This window comes from Thermobia domestica, chromosome 18 (genome assembly GCF_964235325.1).
Source record: "Thermobia domestica chromosome 18, izTheDome1.hap1.1, whole genome shotgun sequence".
Lineage (NCBI taxonomy): Eukaryota > Metazoa > Arthropoda > Insecta > Zygentoma > Lepismatidae > Thermobia > Thermobia domestica.
In genome coordinates this window covers 151,635,497-151,655,884 of record NC_137471.1, presented here as the reverse complement: position 1 = coordinate 151,655,884, position 20,388 = coordinate 151,635,497, and the positions used below count along the sequence as shown (strand labels likewise).

The 20,388-nt window shown below is 36.0% G+C and overlaps 1 protein-coding gene across 1 annotated transcript in view; it reads right to left on the bottom strand.

The window, feature by feature from the left end:
• Positions 1-3,384, bottom strand: part of LOC145676223 (uncharacterized) — a 33,965-nt gene extending 30,581 nt beyond the window's left edge. Inside the window, exon 1 of the mRNA XM_081747156.1 lies at positions 3,247-3,384. The gene's annotated coding sequence lies outside the window, so the exon portion shown is untranslated. The remainder of the gene's footprint in view (positions 1-3,246) is intronic.
• Positions 3,385-20,388: the final 17,004 nt, after the last annotated feature.

Below are 20,388 nucleotides of genomic sequence, written 5' to 3'. Positions count from 1 at the left end.
GATTATGAAAAAAGGATTATTGTTTATTTTTTTGATTATTTCCCCGAATTTCGAAGGTTACTTTTCAGAATCAAAATGTGTACCCATCGCCACTGACGCACCAGTCCAACAAACCATCAATATCGCTCTACAATCAGGTACGTTTACTTAGATATCATGTTATATGGTTTCCTTACAGTATTTGGAGATGAAAGATGAATGTGGAAAGGAGAGGAAAGACAGCATTGGAAATTTTAAACAGGTAATTGATTTAGAACGCGATTTCCCACTTTGAAATTGTAATAATACCGCACCACTTGTGAAAAGTATGGCTATCCCGTTTTGGATGCGGACTTTCAGTATCGAATTCTTATTAGGATTACGAACATAATTAGATAAGTACTAGTAATAACTACAATTAATCATAAAGTTAAAATTTTGGGTACTTAAAAAAATGTGCTCTTCAGATAGTGAACTTTTTCATCTGATGTTGTGATTGTATAATGAGAAAATATGCAAAATTTTGTATTGTAAGATCAAGTCACCGTCAAAATACTGTAAGTTAAACACAATTTAGTATATTATTGAAAGTAATTGACAATAACCTTGAATTTGATAAAGTTGCTCGTTGATTTGTTCGTCGTTCGATATATATATGCAGTCTACTATGAAAAGTCAATGTGGATTCAATGTGACTAATAATAACTGAAGTTAATTGACTTAAGAGAAAGCGATATTATAAGTTAAGAAGAGTTGAAGGCTATAATATAGTTCATCCCCTAGGAACATCACTACTTTCGTTATAAAATTAAAGTGGTGAAACCAGTCCGACGCCTGGTTGGGTCCCAGCTAATGTGCAGATTCGGCAATTGACTAAAATTTCAAAATTTTGTTCTAATTCTTAATGTTTGTCATAATTAGAGAAAGGTGAAATAGTAATAAAATTGATGTTCGGATTTTAGATTTTGATATAATATTTAGTTTTGATTTGGATTTATAGAAAATAATTAGAGTTTTGATTTGCATTTAGAGAAAGTAATTTAAATGTTATCCTTTTTGATATTTGAAAACAACTCTTGTATTCTTGTGATGGGAATCATAAACCGATCTCGAGGAAAAGAAAAAGGGAAGCCCGTTTACGATTTCACCCTTTACTACGATAAACACCGGATACTATGATGTATCGATAGTACGGAGTGCCTACGTCAGTTAGGCAGTATATGGTAAAATTAAGGTTTATGTTATGGGAACATATTAAGATTGCTACCTACGAGTAGGCCCTGAACAACAATATGTTTAATGAACAATTTAATATTACTGTTATCTTGTGTTTCACTCTTGTGACAAATGCTCTCGGATGTGATCTTATTCTCGATAAAGATAAGTGCAATTGCTAGTAAGCCACACATAAGTATTAGCTAGCGGTCTTTAAAAGGTTACATTTGTAAACCTACCAATTTTGTAGGTACGAGCAGACCTGAAGTAATACTAATGATTAAAAAATTGATGAATTGAAATGTGAGGCTGTAGCCTTAAATCTCCACCCAGGGTGTATTTCTTGTCGTCCTCTACATTATATTTATTTTCTTAAAATGCCTCCTCAAGGCCTAAATGTTGATAGCCCAATTGGGGTTCGGAAATTAACCCTGATTTGTCATGACTCGAATGCCGAAGGCATGCAACTAGGGTGGTATGTAAGGTCTTAGGGTAGAAGCAATTCACTCGAATCGCCAGGGACCCTGCAAGCTTCAACTGTAAGAAATTGTCAGCACCGTTGGTTTTAGGATCCAATTCATTAATCTGTATTTTTTATGAATGACTTAAAACCTGTGTTGTCAAATAATTACGCACAGAATGGCGCTCCGTAGGGCTTAACCGCCGTTTAACTAATTTATTTGTATTAAAATGTTCAAACGGTTATTAGTTACGTTGTATAATATAACGAAACTGACTTAACATTGACGGAAATTCTTTTAAAATTTGGCTGTCCTTACAGTGACTGTTTTCCACGCCACTACAACAACAAACCCTCCCTGCAATTAGAACTGATGCTGACACCCAACATTAACACCAAAATAAAGTTACATGTTCTATCGTAGGGGTAGTTGAAACTTCGTGTATACAGTTCATGGTTTTACCGACGGAGAACTTTGAAACTCTCTTCATATTTTGTGCGAAGTAATGCCCGATGTGCAAAGTAACCCCTTGTCAAGGTAGGTAGTAACCACCGTAAGCGAAATGAAGTATCAAAATTTAGTGTGGCAAAACATAATACGGAACTATGAAAATGTTTGGGAATGGAGGGATCCATATAATTAAGAAATTACGTCCCTAATGTATTGTGTTACTTTGGAACACAAATATACAAGCAAAGAAAGCATTTCAGCATGTTACCTATAAAATACTTAGGAACGTACAAGAACACATTCAACACGTAAGACATATAAGTCATCCTAAATACAGAATTTTGCGCTATCCTTGTTTACCCACATTCTGCGTAATGCCCTAATCTGTATAGCAATCTCATTTTTTACCGGCCATCTAGCACATGCTGATTAGCGTTGTTTTTACAATAATTTATATATTATGTACGTACACCAAGCCCCTAAAGTGATTCCATATTGAGAAATGCAGGTCTATACCCTAAAAAAGATTCCTGGGAATGTAAAATTCGACTTCCTTGAAAAAATTAGTGCAGCTATGAAATGGACTGTTGTATGGACCTCTACAAATAATGAACATCCATTGTTGGTTAAAATATTCTTTGTCTTGTATTTTACTTATGTCTTTCGAAGCCAGCCGGAAAAATCAAGCTAGACCCATTTGAGCTAAATCAAAATAAAATCACAAACGTCCATAGTTTATGTTCGAATATAATACATTACAGGTTTACATTTGTAAAATTTTTGGTTAATTACCATTCTCATTATTTGTTGTTTTACATAAGTCTCTATATAAATAAAACAATATGTGAAACAATTAGTGAGAAATGTGTAACCAATAATAAAGAAATAATTATTTTATCAAGATATGAACTACATAAGAATTGTATGGATCGTATCAATCTTGTTACTATTTTTATTTGGTATACAGCTTGTCTATGTGTTGTATGTCATTTCCAAATTGTAGGCTACTAACTTACGTTCATGATATCTCCCATACCCAAATATTTCTCGTGAAGTATTGCTTTTAACCAACAAAATTTCCGAAACCATGTAACCGTATTATCTATCTGAGCCAATTAGTTAATGAAGAATTGAACATTACCTTTCTGGCCGAACTGAATTTAAACTTTTTGTTGTTAATTGTTGGGAGTCATTAGAATGCGACGCGCAAGTCTCCTGAACCACAATTTTTTTAGCGTTTCTATATTACTTTCAAATTCAGGATCTTCTTCTAGTGCTAATTCTGGTTTAACCCTATTAACGTTTAGTTTCACATCCAAAGAGCACATAGCTGTATCCTTGCCCACTGATACCTCTCCTTCCGTTGTAGATAATATTAAGTCTTTGTTGTAATTCATTAGTTCGTATGTCCACCCTTTCCCTTCGAACGGATCATCACTAGGTAAGTCATAAGCAATTTCTTCTTTGCACATCAATTCCAACTTAACAGACGCCTTACCAGCCATTGTGAATTGAAATATAATAAGAATTTAACACTGTTCTTATACTCCCCTTATATTTTACGTTGCCAGTGATAATCAAATGATTTACAAGTATGTTCACAAAAGCAACTTTATATTTCCAATCTTCTTCTTCTTCCTCTTATTCTTCTTAATCAACCACAATTGCTCTCTCGGCAATTGATTGTTTGTTTGTAGTAAGCATTACAAAAGTTTTGCATAGTATCATTATCACTGTATTGACCAAGAATATCGGCAATTTAGAAAGGTAATTAAACGTGTAAAATGTAAAGATTGGAATAGTTGTAAAATGATAAAAAAAAGTAACAAGATATGTACAAAGCCATAAAACAGATAGAAAGTAGTAAGTATGATAAAGCGAAAATACGTGAAGAAAGAAGTGTCGCAATTGGAAAAAAGTCAAATTTCAGGTTCAAAGTATTTTCCTTCCTTCTCTTCGGAATTTTGGTTCCTGAAAAAAAAGAAAAAAGAGAAAGTAGGTACTGCCCTTTTTTCATTTAAAGTTTTCCATTTTCTTTTTCCACCAAAATTCAAGAAGTTCTTTCTTTTTTCTATTTCTTTCTCACTTAGTTCAATTCCATTTACATTAAAGCCTAGCCTCCAAGCTAATTTAACCACTTTCCTTCCTTTTTCATTTCATCGATCCATGTCCATTTTTCCCTGATTGTTAGGGTTTCTTCACATTTTCACAATAAGTGTTCTAATGTTTCATCTTCTTTAACACATAATTGACATTTTTCGTTCACTTCTTTAATTTTTTTCAATCTTACCCCTGTTTCAAAGCTCCCTGACCTGGCTTTGAAAATAAAAATGCTTCGCAAATCATTGTTCGTATAATTTATTTTCTCATAACGCCTTCTATATGTGTATATTCCTTTCAAACTGCTCTTCTTGACACCTTCTTCATACCACTTTTCCTGCGCTTTCTCTTTAATTGTTTCTTCTGTGATTTTTTGGAGAGAAGTATGGTACAATAGGAAAAGATCAGAATAAGGAGAGAATTTCGAACAGATAAGGGGGCTGAAGGCCAAGTTCAACGGAACAAGAGGTAGAGAAAATTGAGGAGTGTGGAATGACTGGGAAAAAGTGTAGAAAAAGGAGGGAATGTATGAATGTGTAAAGGAAAGAAAAAGTGTGTAAGTTTAGTAAATATGTATAGAAAACCCACACAACTCTCGTCATCACAGGACAAACAAAGCACGATGCACTCGCCATAACGGCCACGCTACTCGATATTTCATGGACACTCTCCCGGCAATTATAGACGGTACTTGCAATCAAATATACGATCAGGTTTTAATATGATACAGAATAATTGCTTATTGAAAAAAATAGTTCTTCTTCTTCTTCTTCACAAATATAAAGCCCGACATGACAAAGACCATTGCAAATTTATAATGTGTTTTAAGCCACTGTTGTATACGTGTTGAAAGCATGAGCTACCGCTGACTTTATATATATTATTATTATTATTATTATTATTATTATTATTATTATTATTAATTATTATTATAATAATGATATTCATAACAATGAACGAAAAGTGGTTGGTGTGTTTTCTTTAGACTTTTGTTTTGATATCATTATTGTTTTCCACCGTAAATTAAATTGCATTAGTTATTTTTTTCGTTTATTCTATTTGTGAAATGTTAACTTTTACCTATGTCAACTCATTCAAGAGTAGTGATAGGCAGTGGGAATATTTACGGTGGAAAGGAAAATAAAAAACGGGAATATTCCCGGGTTGTTCTCTTGCATATCAATTTCCGGGAAGGAATTTATTTCCATTTCTTTATTTTATTTTCCAAATTATATGAAAAGTATGATAAATTACTTTATTTTCATTTATTATGATATACTTCTAGTTTCCAAACAATTTGAAGGTTACAAAAATTAAAATTCGTTGACTGTATTTTATATAACTAGTCATATGATTTTTTTCTAACAAAGGACATGTTTCGGTTAGAACGCGATGATCGGTATAAAATTTGGTATACATATACAGGACTAAGTACTGAACACTGTATGATAAGTCATTCCCGTGTAAAACTGGTTTTCCGCCGACAACGCCATCTTTTCTTCGAAACACTAGCAGTTAAATTCCTCGTTATAGGTGCTGAGTGATGATCAGTCTGGCGAGCTAGTGTGTCATAGTAAGCTCGAATTAATGTTAGGTCAGTGTGGAAAAAATGGGGCGGGCTGTTAGCATTAACCTCCTTCATGTAAGTGATCTGTTAAAAGACAAACTAAGGCGCAGATTTAAGAATCAAATATCAGTTGGAGCAGAAGATCAAATATCAGTTGGATTTGCAACACTTTGATGCAATTTAATTATCAATGAGTACGAAAATGAATTAGAAATGATCATACTCGTAAGAGATGATAAAGAAAACTGGGCCATATGCAGAGTTCTTCTGGCTTGTGATTAGCACCATACTAAAGCGTTCGACTTACATATGCTTCCTTCAGATGTCGGGAGTTTAGCATGACGTTAATCATTTGTCAAAACGACTATGCATAAGGCGGAATAAATTTCTAAATGTTATAAACAAATTAGGTTGGGTAACTGCCAGAACACAGATACCCCACCATTTTGTCAACATTTGCGCTTAAATATGTATGTTCACAATATTTGCATGTCTTTCCTGTTGTTTTTTTTTTAATTTTGCATGTAACATTGCCACACACGACTTTTCTTCCTGCCTATTTCTCGAAATTCCATGCGTGAATTCACATGTAAGTTCGAGTACCTCTTCAGAAATTCGAGTCAGAGAGAGGAGACAGACTGACGTCTATTAAAAACGGCAAAATTTGATGCAAATAGCTTAGAACTGTTATATATATATATATATATATATATATATATATATATATATATATATATATATATATATGTATATGTAAATATATATATATATATAGGGTGTCCGAGAAGTCGTTCCCTGATTACAGAAATTGATAACTCAGGCTAGAAGTAAGATAGAAATATGAAACTGGTGTAGAATTGTTTGCAAACTATAAAAGTTTTGGTCACATCAGTACACTTCCACATGAGCACCCTTGGTAGCACGTAGCTCATCTAGGCGATATTCAATTTCCATCCACACATTAGCCAACATCACTGGAGGGATCGATGCAACGACTGTGGTTATTCGTTGCTGCAGGGTTTCAAGATCTTGTACACGTGTTTGGTAGACCTCATCCTTAACATAACCCCATAAAAAGAAGTCTAATGGGGTTATGTCAGGAGAGCGTGGAGGCCAAGCTGTTGGTCCATCGCCCAGGAAATGTCCTATCGAGATAGGCACGGACGTCCAAACCCCAATGAGGTGGTGCACCGTCTTGCTGAAAAACGACATTGGGGCGATACTGAAGCAGCTGTGGAACAACATGCAGCTGCAACATATCCAGGTACACTGCAGATGTGATGGTATCCTCAGCGAAGAAGAATGGCCCGATAATTCGATCGTGCAATAACGCGCACCAAACATTCACCTTTGGACTGCCTCTGGTGAACTCCCTGACCTCCCTGGGGGGTTCTGAACCCTAAATGCGTACATTATGGCGGTTCACTACTCCACTGACAAAGAATGTCGCTTCGTCGGAAAAGGCAATTCGTCTGAGATAACCATTATCGTGCTCAATACGTGATAGCATTTTGACCGCAAAGTCATATCGACGTGTACCGTCGTCGGGCAACAAGGCCTGAACGAGTTGCGATTTGTAAGCACGAAACAATAAACGTTTGTGTAAAATGTCATGGATAGAGCTTTTTGGCATCTCTAATTCACGTGAGGCCCTGCGCACCAATTTCTTAGGACTTCTCAGAAAAGACTGCTGCACAGCCTCCACCGTGTCTGCTGAGATTCTTGGTCGACCAGACCTCGGAAGGTCAGCAACCGACCCTGTGTTTTTGAACTTCTCATACCAGGCTTTAATGCTCTTGACATCAGGTGGAGTCCTCCTAAATGTTGTCTGGAACTGTCTCTGCACCGTGGTTGGTGATCGTGTCTCATGGTACCACAGGACACACTGTGCCCTCTCCTGGTTGGTTGGCATGGCTTCTTGGGCTTCTTACTTACGTACTACAAACCTAAAACAAAAAAATTGAGACTTGGTAAAACCGAACAAACCTAACACAGACAGAAACTTTTATAGTTTGTAAACAATTCAACACCAGTTTCATATTTCTATCTTATTTCTAGCCTGAGTTATCAATTTCTGTAATCCGGGAAGGACTTCTCGGACACCCTGTATATATATATATATATATATATATATATATATATATATATTACTAGGGTGATATTCACCAACTCGTGTGTGTCCATAGAGAAGAGGCACGTTAGCTGTGGTGGGTATACTTTTACAAGATGTCGAAAACTACTAATTTGTTAAAGGTGGCCACTACAAGCTAGTTTTGATTACAATTAGAAGCAGTGAACCGTTTCTATGGTTACAAGTGACCTATATAATTTCTCTTAATATTGCTAATCCTTTCTAGCTTGACACGTTTCAGGTTGTAAGCCTGTAACAGCACCTCCGAAAAGAATGAAAAACACTTCATCCTTGACTGTCCACAATTGCTCCTTCTGTGCAGAGTTCTTTGTACATAGTGTTCGTACTTGCTGTGTCAGTTCTTCACTATTAGTTGTCAGCTATGTCGCCTGAGTGAAGTAACTATTCTGCATACTCTTTTGTTGTGACGTGACTGATTTCACCTGGAAATGTCCAAATACTGGACCCCTTCTTCATTTTAAGCATGTGTCATCTGATATCGTAAAAACGTTTTTATGCAGTGCGATCCCTTCCTACGCGATTGTGACTGAAAGCTACTTGTTGGGACCACCTACCATAGGGTATGGGTGTGTTTCTCAAACTCTTGTTATTTTCCACACAAACCTATCATTGTCTTCTCGCCTACTCCTAGGATTACACACGAGCTCAGTTCCTCAAATTCCCTTTGCTTTAAATTGAACTAGATATAATAATAATAATAATAATAATAATAATAAAAACACTTCTGTGCATCTTGCAGTCGTGTGCGTGATTTTCGCTCTTGAGGTTTTCATGCATATTATACATTTGCACACAATAGATGCACAATACTCAAAAAAAAAAAAAAGAGAGCAGAATATATCAGAAGATAATCAGTGAACATTCTGGTGCCATCATATAACATTTATTATGGACATTCATTAACCAAAACAAATCATTATGACAATAATTCGTGAACAAATAAATTTATTGGTTTTTGGTGATCTCTTACGAATATCATGAGGCTTTCAGAGCATAACGGAATCAAGTCTTCAGAAAGCTGAGAAAGTGAAAAACCTTTTTGTAGGTACTTTTATGTATTATCTGTGAGAAATGTAAATGTACACCTATTTTTCGAGTCTAGCATTCCTGCGCTCCATCCGTGGAGAGTATGAGAATTAAATCAATCAAATGATTCTGAGGGGCAAAAAGAAAAGTTCAATCTGAATAAGACACTGCAGAAGGCACAAGCTGTGAATATGAATAGTGCATAGTGTAAATAAAGGACGACACCAAAAGAGAAAGCCAGAAACAGCTGTTAAACTTAGAAAAAAGAGTAAAAATTGTCGAAGTGGGACCAAAACATAAATACAACAAATACGCCGACAACTAAACATTCACCACGCCGTGATCTTGGTGTAGTGGTTAAGGTGCTGGTTTATAAATGCAAAGGTCGCCAGTTCGAATCTTCGGTGGGGACGTTTTTAAAAATTTTTGTTAATAATACATGCAGCTCGTGAGGGATGGTAAAAGAGGTCGTATTTAGTTTTTCGTAGCAATTATTATTGGTAATGTTTAGTACTGATAATACTTTTGTCTTTGCGTATTGCTTTTATTCTTGTCTTAATTTTGAAAGAGAAGAAAATCCGAACCAATGCCACCAAAATTCCTTATATTTTGAATGCAAACGCCATTTCCAATTAGTAAAGAATAAAATTTGAACGTTCCGATGTAGCTGCAAAAAGTAAAAAGAAAAACATGGAAGTGGAGTGTTCGAATCCATACTCATGGTTATTAAAAATACAATTTTTACATGCCTTACACCTCCCGACCACGTTTCTACTTTAGCAAGTAAGAGGTTTCTGTTTAGGTTAGACTGCTCAATAAGTTTTGCAAAGGGGCCCGGTTTAGCTCTGACGCACCACAGGTGCGAGAAGGGAGCAAAACACTTGTTCTCTCTTCCTCTGTGTATCTATTTATCTATCTATCTGTATATATATAACGCTATTCGTGAATGCATTAACCATCCTAATTTTCAGCGGATTGAGATGAAACTTGGCACAAACATTAATTGTTGAAATATCTTGATGAGTTCGTTAACCAGAATAATCAGATGAAAATGTTCAAAATGGTGCCCCTTCAAACTTTTAAAAACTTCCAAGGGAACCAAATTTCGCCCATAAATAGGTATTCAGAAAGTTTTTCACGCCCTTTCGCTACGGTAGGCTTTTTTTGGCAGTAGGAGGGTTATTTTCCTTTGGGAAAAAGATGATTATTAGTGATGATATGGAATTACACATTGAGAGTGAAGAAACTTGTTAAACGTGTTATTTGAAAGAATAATATAATAAATGTGCTTTCTTCTAACACAGAGAACTGTAAATCATGTATTTCGAGTTCGGGAGCCTGAATGGCGAGGAGTGTTATTTGATTTGCTTTTTAGTAACACATTGCATTGGAAATAAAGGTAGGCAACATTAGTGGTAAGTAAAACAACAACAATAATAATAATAATAATAATGATAATAGGTGTTGTTTGTGGCAAGGGAATATCTTTTTCAATTCTTCTTCAAACGAAATGCTTGTAACGCCATATCTCCCTTACAAACAAAATATTAGCAATTTATATCGAGAGAACGGGAAATTGTAGAGTGATGGGAGCAACGTTGGACAGTATGCACTCATATTACTTAGAAAAATAAGCGATTTCAATGCAAAATGAACGAAGAGCCATTGTCATGGGTAGTCATGGGGCCACGGCAGAGCCCTCTTTAGGCAAAATGTCAATAACTTATATCGAGAGGACAGGAGGTGATAGTGAGATGGGACCAACGTTGACACCGTGGACCCATAAGTAGTGATGAGCAAATGCAAGACCAAGACCGGGGTGGTCTTGGTCTTGGTCTTGGTCTTGCACTGGAATCCTTGGTCTTGGTCTTGGTCTTGCACACCCAGTCTTGGTCTTGGTCTTGGTCTTGCATGCAAGAGTCTTGCATTTAAGAAATCTGAAGCTGTTCGTAGGTAAATTTTACTATGGATATAAGGGATAATAGTTTCTACAATGCGCCAATAGTAACGGAGATACAATGTATATTTCTAAATGTAATATAGTTTAACTTTGTGTAAGTATGATGATAGTGTACAACATAGGTGATGACCTTTATTTTTTTAATGGGTGCCCACGCTTTACTAATAAGATATGCCTAAATCACAACGTTTCGTAATCTGTTTATATTTTTTAACAGATCCAACACTCCAGTGGTTCCCAAACTGGGGAGGCTACCCCTGAGACACATGAAAGAAAATCAAGACGCCACAGATTATTGAAATGCCACGAATTGCAAAATTATTTTTACACTTTAAAAGTGTCAGATTTTTCTTTTCAACCACGATTAGCTAATCCTTGTATTAAACAAAACTCCAATTAAATATTGAGATTTTGTTTTAATGATTCCAATATGTACTCTATGGGGCATAAAAATGGACATTACGCAAAAGCGAATAAAAAAATGCATGCTTTCGAAATGTGGGCATGGAGAAAAAGGAGAGAATTTGCTGTGTTGAACGTAAAACGAATGAGAAGGTGTTAGACATATTAGCAGTAGGGAAAAAAGAAGAATTTTAGATATTGTTAAAGAGGAGGAAGAGGAACTGGTTAGGATATTGGCTGAGGAGCAACTGTATTTTGAGGGACGTGCTAGAGGGTATTGTAGATGGAAAGAGAGGAATGGGAGCGAAGGAGACTGTAGTTGAAAGCAGGTATTAAAACAGAAAATTGTTACGTCAAAACGGAGACTAGCTGAGGCCTACCGAACGTCGAACTTTCTCTGTTGCAGCAAGTAAACTGGCAATAATAGCAGAATAGCTATGATGATCATGATGATGTGTTTAGCAATACGGACCAAAAAAGAGAGAAAATTAAAAAATAATATATATTATTATAATCAAACCTCTTAATGAAAACTGAAAATCACTCAACTGTCTATGTCTGGTATAAACTCAATTTATATGAATACTCTCGACCTGTATTAGAAATACAAAATGACGGCATCATACTCCAAGTCATACTCCAATATGGATTACTAGCATCAATTACCCACTTCCTTGGGTTAAACTATATATATATATATATATATATATATATATATATATATATATATATATATATATATATATATATATATATATTTCGTTAGTCAGTTACTTTTTACTATTAGTAAATCGCTCTCTGAGAATCAATCATTTTCGATTATTTTTACATTTCTCTCCTTTCCTACTCCCCAAGCTACGGGGCTGAATTTGGATTTAAACAGCATCGGAAGTGTCACTTCTTATCTCATCGACCCCCTAAACTATAGATTCCACTCTAATATCGGCCATTTTCGATCATTTTAGATATCTCTTCCCTCCCCCTCCCCTAAGCTACACTATCAAAGTGATATAGGAGAAACCAGTCTGAGGTCCGAACCTCATCTATGTTGAAAATTTGATCGAGATCGGTTGGGTGTTTCAAAAGTTATTAAGTTTTTATATATATTATATATTATACCGAAACTTATATATATGTTAAAAATTTGATTGAGATCGCTTCAAGAATTGTTTAGTCACAAACTTATCACTTTTATTTCTATTTATATTGATTTTTGTATATCTTCCCCTCCTCCTCCTCCCCTACGTTGCTCCGTCAAAGAGAAATGATGAAAACACTCCCAGGCTCAAACTTCATCTATGTTGAAAATTTGAACGAGATCGGTCAGGTGGTTCAAGAGATTAGTAGTCATAAAAGTAGTCACTTTCAATTTTATAATATAGATTTATTATTGTAGTATAATATTATATCGCTCAATCCTCGATGTGTCGTATGCATAAGGAGGCTAAAAGTTATATTAATAAACAATTATTAACGTACAAGCATCCGTCCAAACTTGCCAACGTACAAGCATCCAATCAAATTGCGGGCACATGCACTAAGTTTTTGTCAGTGTCATGTAAATGTTATTCCGATATTAATTTCATGAGCACACATTAAAAATTTCCAACGGATGCTTGAGTCTCGGAGCCCAGGCCACACTCATGAGTCGACACCTATGGTGTACGGTATTACCGATGTTCAATGCTACATTTCTCTTTAGTTTTGGAAGAAGAACACCACTAATATGCTTTGAAATGAAATGAAGTATCTAGTTTAACGTTGCACAATTATGCATCAAGGATAAGGGAGACGGTAATGATGAGAAACGACTGAAATGGTGGAATGAAGAAAGTAGGAGGAAACAGAAAAACACCGAGAAAATCCACGCACACAGTGTTTGTCCACTAAAAAAGCTCACATTACAAAAGATGACACCTGTGTGCATTGGAAACGAGCAATATCTACAGAAAACGCGAACAATCAATTCAGAAGTCGACATACTGTACCTATATGCTACAGGGTCAGATCGACTCACACGGATTGCATAAACTACTGGGACACATTCACTCCAGCAGCATTTTTACTGAAGCCAAGAAATCCATCTCCTTCTTTTTTACATTCTATATATAAAAAAATCAAGTAGTCGGTACTTGTGCAAGACTCTTGCAGAAGAGTCTTGGTCTTGGTCTTGGTCTTGCAGGTATGGTCTTAGTCTTGGTCTTGGTTTTGCACCCCTTGGTCTTGGTCTTGGTCTTGCATCGGGATACCTGGTCTTGGTCTTGGTCTTGCATGCAAGACTCTTGCAAAAACTACAAAACCAAGACTCTTGCGCTCATCACTACCCATAAGGCGCATCGAAAAAAAGTAGGAGGGCGGGCGCCAGCCAACCTTACTTACTTCTACATAATAATATAAAATTATATTGTCGAAACACACACACGAGTTAGCTAGTAATATTTCATATTATTATTATTATCAACAGCGTCTTTTCATTACGTGTGCATGTTTGACATGAAGCCAAAGAGAAGATCCATCATTCGTAGAAAAAATAAGAATAGTCAGTTACTTTAACAGTGAACGACGGAGAAAAATACGAAAAGAGTGGCTACCTGTAGCGAAAACAAACAATACTTTCTTTCAAATGGATAAAAATTCAAGCCGAGAAAGATTCGAACTCGCATGGACGGCGCAAAAAGTCTGCTTTGTCCAGTTTTTTTTTAACTGACTCACCGAAAGTGTTTCAGTAACTTACTTATTGCTAATTTTACTTGCTTCACTCGTTTAACTTGCTTTTTCTAATAACTTACAACGACAGGGACACGAACACAGAAACATCGAGGACAGTTAAAAAATCAGAGATGCTCTCCCGCCGGGAATCAAACCCGGGACACCATACATTCGGCGCACGTGCTAGCCACTAGGCCAGCGGGGAGGACACCGCTTACTTCCTGTGTCGTTAGGGATTACGACCACTGTATTGCCAGCTATCACTTCTGTGGGTTGTATACTATGATCACATGTTTCTTCTTTGCTGGAAGAGGTAAACCTACATTCTATGTAATACATAAGGTATTTAGGCCTACATGCTCTTCATATAATGTAATAAAAGGATCATGCTGGGAATAAGGAAAAGAACATTCCTTGGACAAAACGGAAACTATTGACTTCAGAAATATTTATCTACGAGGCATGCGCAGTAGTATATTTCAGAATAGTTACTGTTGAGATTGACCAAAGTTGGCAGAGGCGGAAGGAAATGTTTAGTAATACAACAACTTGGTTAAATTGATAATAGGTTCTTTATTCTGTAGTAGATCGTATCACAACTTTACGGGAGGGCAGAGAAAGACTTACTAACGCTGTCATATAGTAAGCTTTAGTAACACGATCATATAGACACAAATGGACGTAACTGTGAGTACTACAACTTGGATTTAACGAATGCCGTTTAGATATTCGGTGGTTTGCAGGGGTGTATAAGACACAAAAAGATAAGACATAATACAATTCTTCATACCTCAGCTTCCAGTAACTAGATAAATGTAATTTCTGGTTAGATACTGAAACTGCTGTCGGATTTTAATACATGACGTATTGCAGGATACAAAATGCTTTGCATTTCTTGTTTGTTTGTAGACAGCTACTAGCTTAGTGTTCTGAAATGTTGTGTATATACTAGAGATAGCCAATTCCGGAATTATTACTTTCCGGACTCCTAAAGGTAAAAGCGGACAAATTTCGGAATTCGGAAAATTCCGATTTTGGAATAATTCCGGAATTCGGAGAAATCCGGAATTTAGAAATTTCTGATTTTGTTAACATTCCGGAATTCGGAACAATCCGGACTTTTTTCGAAATCCTGAGTATTTCTTAATTCCGGATTCTTCCCGTGTTCCGGAATTCTTCTGAATTAGGGAGTTTAACTGAATTCCATAATTTTCCGAAATCCGGAAAGTGACAGTTCCGCTTCCGAAAATTGATTTTATTTTTGTTAATATGAATCGTGGCCGAAATAAGTCTTTGACTAGGTAATGGTGACTGGTTTGAAAGAAATGGGGTGTATTCAATTCAATTCAATCTGTCATATTTGTAGTTTCGTGTGGAGAAAAACAAACTTGTGAACCAACGGTTTAAGAAAAACTCAAGTTATTAATGCAAATTTTTCCGACATCATAAAAGAAATACGAAAGACATTTTGAATCGAAGAAATATACAAGTTTGCAAGCGGAGACAAAGAAAACTAACATAACCAGACTAAGGACGAATCGTTTACCGCGTAGCGATCAAGGTCAAGGTGTTTTCGAGGGCGAGTTTCGAGTTGAGTCGAGTTTGATAATGGCTCGCTCGCTCGTTCACCTCGTTTTAACTCGTTTTGAAATAATGGTCTGATTAGACTGGAAAGCGAAAGCCATGAGAAATGTATGCATTAATGTGGAATACTTTTAGTGTTGCTCACGACAGGGGGCGTCTCGTCTCGTAATTTTAGTGCATCTCGTGGGGCAATTTTAGTGTATCTAGTCTGGTCTAGATAACGAGAAGACAAGAGTTTTTTATTATTATTATTACGAGACAGCCTCAAATGTCGTAGTCACCAATATAAGTATATACGTTAGTTCTTAAAATCAAGGTTGAGACCTTCACTGTCGAATTCTTGAGCCCAAGCAGAAGACCAAGTCAGGTAGTGATATCAACCGGCTCGGCTCGTATCAACTGAGCGAACAGCTCGAGTCAGCTCGGTTGGGATGAGCCGATGACCCGAGCCGGCTCCGTTGGAACGAGCCATCGACTCAGCTCAATTGAGCCAATGGCTCGAGCTTTCTCGGTTGGGATGGATTCTCTACTCAGCTCATGTGAACCGGTTCAAGCCAGCTAAGTTGAAACTAGTCCATCGGCACGTTTCGATTCAGCTCAACTAAGCCGATGGCTCAAATCGGCTCGGTTGGGTGAGCTGTTAGCTCGGCTCACTTCTCGGTTGTGTTCGAAGTTAATAAACTGTAAGCCCAGCCGCTCGAGCCGTTGAGAAGCCTAAACCCGGTCCCAGCTATTTTTAACATGTTTGGCTGAAGCCTATATCTTTTAACAATTTTTGGCTCGAACTCGAATACTTGCCCCTTCGGAACTCAAACCCAGAGCGTGACGGCTGTCCTTCCCTCCTGAAGACTTCTCCACGACCGAGATCGACAGTCAATTAGTGTTTATTATTCAGATACAAACCGTATACCTTTTAAAGATTATACACGGTGTTGATATAATAATAATAATAATAATAATAATAATAATAATAATAATAATAATAATAATAATAATAATAATAATAAAAAGTTTTAAACTTGCCGTTGAAATTTGGCAAATCTTACTTAAAAGTAGAGATTTCGGGGGAAGGGTTACGTACCTTCAAGACACATCTCTACAACTACCAACATTTTCAACTGCAACGTTCCATTGAAGTTTCATGTAGAAAGTATTCTACTGTATGTTTTAAAGAAATAACTGTAATAAATATAACTGAATATCACGCAACAGTACGGCATATAATAAACTAATTTTTAGGATATGCAGAGGTAAATATAAAAGTTTTGCTACAAAATACCTACACAGAGCATAATTCAATGTGCTCTGAAATATAATGTAATGAAATAACTTATGAGATTCAGTCTACAGAGCAATTGTTACTTCGAAAATGGACATACACTATTTCGAGAATCGAGACAAGACGGGAAATGTTTACCATACTTTTCGTCTCGTCTCGATTCTCATCTCCAAAGTGAGACGATAATTTTGAGTTAGCCTTGACCCGTCTCGAATGTAAAATGTTAATTCTCATGTTATTTTATTTGTTTTAGAAACGAGATGAGAAACTCCTCTTCTCGTGAGCAACATTAAACCAAACCAAAATATTCTTTCCAAATGTCACGTTTCTGCTTGTAATGGTATGACCTGAGCGATAATTAGCTCCTAGCTTTTAATCTTCTACGAGATAATAATAATTATTATTAGTTTATTATTATTACTATTATTATTGCTGAAGATTTGGTAGTTCAGGTATTGAAACATCTGGGTATTCAAATATCTGAATATAATAAAACATATGTTATCGCCAATCAATCGCCATCAAAAATCCTAAAGAAAAAAAAATACAATTTGCATTCGCACAAGCACCATGACCACTGAACCGCGATCGCTACGCGGTAAAAGATTCGTTTTGAGTCTGGTTACGATAGGTTTCTTTGTCTCCGCTTGCAAACTTGTATGTTATATTTCTTCGATTCAAAATGTCTTTCGTATTTCTTTTATGAAGTCGGAAAAGTTTACATTAATAACTTAAGTTGTTTAAACCGCTGGTTCACAAGTTTGCTCTTTCTCCACACGAAACCACATATATGTCAGATTGAATTCTCATACACCCCATTTCTTTCAAAGCAGTTTCCATTACCTGGTCAAAGACTTATTATCGCCACGATTCATATTAACCAAAATAAATTCATTTTTCGGAAGCGGGATTTTCACTTTCCGGATTTCGGAAAATTATGTAATTCAGTTAAACTCCGGAATTCAGAAGAATTCCGGAACTCGGAAACAATCCGGAATTTAGAAAATTCCGGGATTGAGAAAACTCCGGATTTAAAAAAAATCGGATTTTTCCGAATTCCGGAATGTTAACGAAATCAGAAATTTTTAAATGCCGGATTTTTCCGAATTCCGAAATTATTCCAAAATCGGAATTTTCCGAATTCCGAAATTTGTCCGGTTTGACCTTCGGGAGTCCGGAAAGTAATAATTCCGGAATTGGCTATCCCTAGTTTATGCACAACCTTTCAGAACACTAAGCTAGTAGCTGTCTACAAACAAACAAGTAATGCAAAGCATTTTGTATCCTGCAATACGTCACGTATTAAAATCCGACCGCAGTTTCAGTATGTATCTAGAAATTGCACATATCTAGCTACTGGAAGCTGAGGTATGAAGAATTGTATTGTCTTATCCTTTTGTGTCTTATACAACCCTGCAAACAACTGAATATCTAAACATCTTTCGTTAAATCTAAGTTGTAGTACTCACAGTTACATCCATTTGTGTCTATATGATCGTTTTATTAAAGCTTTCTATATGACAGCGTTAGTAAGTCTTTCTCTGCTCTCCCGTAAAGTTGTGATACGATCTACTATAGAATAAAGAACCAATTATCAATTTAACCGAGTTGTTGTATTACTACACATCTGCTTCCGCCTCTGTCAATTTCGATTTCGTTGACTCGACATATTTGCATTTTTATACCCCTTTCTTCGTGTACTGAACTAAACAGTAACTATTCTGAAATATACTACTGTGCATGCCTCGTAGATAAATATTTCTGATGCCAATAGTTTCCGTTTTGTCCAAGGAATGTTCTTTTTCTTATTCCCAGCATGACCCTTTTATTACATTATATGAAGAGCATGTAGGTCTAAATTAGGGATGGTACCTAGTCTCGGTCTAATCTCGATAATTCGAGACGAAGCCGAAACCGAGAGGGATATTTATATACCAAGACGAGACCGAGATCGGGATGGACCTTACATACCGAGACGAGACCGAGACCGCGACAGACCTCTATGAATCGAGACAAGACCGAGACGAGACCTTGGTCAGTCTCGAAAGTCTCGGTCTCGTCCCGAATTATGACAGCTATTTTGCCTTTAATCAAAATTTGTTTTGCTGCAGTGTGAGATAATATGTGAACGGTTGACTGATGTACAGTGGCGTATTTAGGGGGTAGGTGTCGGGCTGAAGCCCCTCCCGAAATGAATTTGTGATCACTTTTTCGCATTTCACGTACAACACAAATATTTCTAACCCGTTCCTCATGCTTCTTCCGAAACAAAATCCACTGATGTTGTATATAATCTTCTCTCTCTCTCTCTCTTTATATATATATATATATATATATATATATATATATATACAGGAGCGGATCCAGGATATGATCAACGGAGGGGTTAAACCATACTTTGCCTCTTTATCCAGTGTAAAGCAGGGTTGAAGTTCATTTTATTCCGTGTACACCTGAGCGTTAAGGGAGGATATGGCCCCTATAGCTCTTTCCTTGGATCCACGCCTATATATATATATATATATATATATATATATATATATATATATAATACTGAAAATTTCTACCATGTTGTGTGAAATATTGAAGGGAAAATTATTCTAGATACTCTGCAATACCACTAGAAAAACAAGCAGTGTTGGTAACGCAAAATAAAGTTGTATTTTCTCAAATTGCACTATGTAAGGCATTACCTATTGCTAATTTAGATATTAAATAAAACCACAATACCACATACATTATTCATTGTAACAAAGGGCAATACAGTATCACCAACATCAACATTTTGGAGATCTCTAATAACTCAAATGGCATAGACGGTGCAATGTGCATCATTTGTATCTAAGCGTCAAATACTATGATCATGTAATAATATATTTCGAATGAATGAAGGATCAAAGTTACAAGGAATGAAAAAATTAACTTTTTCTAAAGACTTGACTTCGAAAACGTGCTGACATATCACGTCTCATCATGTAGATGCTTCCAAAAGACTTAAGTGATCATAATGTCATTTACAACAATTGTTATTTCAAACCGTTTCAGAGATACCAAACACATGGATAGTGATTGTTGTACTGCTTAAAATAACGTATTTGTGTTAAATTTTTATAATGATTGTTGCTTTAGTGTGCTTCTATAACATTACAACAATAGTTTTTAGTGGTTTTAATTACAAGTCGCAGTTCCATTATTTTAAGTAGTGTTGCCAATATTATTTTAAATATATATTTCTAGTGCCAATAACGTAGCTAAACTGCAAAATATTTTTAAGTTACTCGTAATTTATTTGATGGTGCAAGAATGTTTTCAAAGGACGATGTTTTTCGTAGTCTTTATAATGTTAATGTTAATGTCAAAGTTTTGGTTCCAGCAATACACGTAAATGCAAATTGTAACTGAAATTAAATGTAACTGATAATTTTTTAGTAACCCTGGTTGTTTCCCTCAGCCTTAATCGTGATATACGCAAAACCATGGGTAATTAAAAGTTATAATTACACC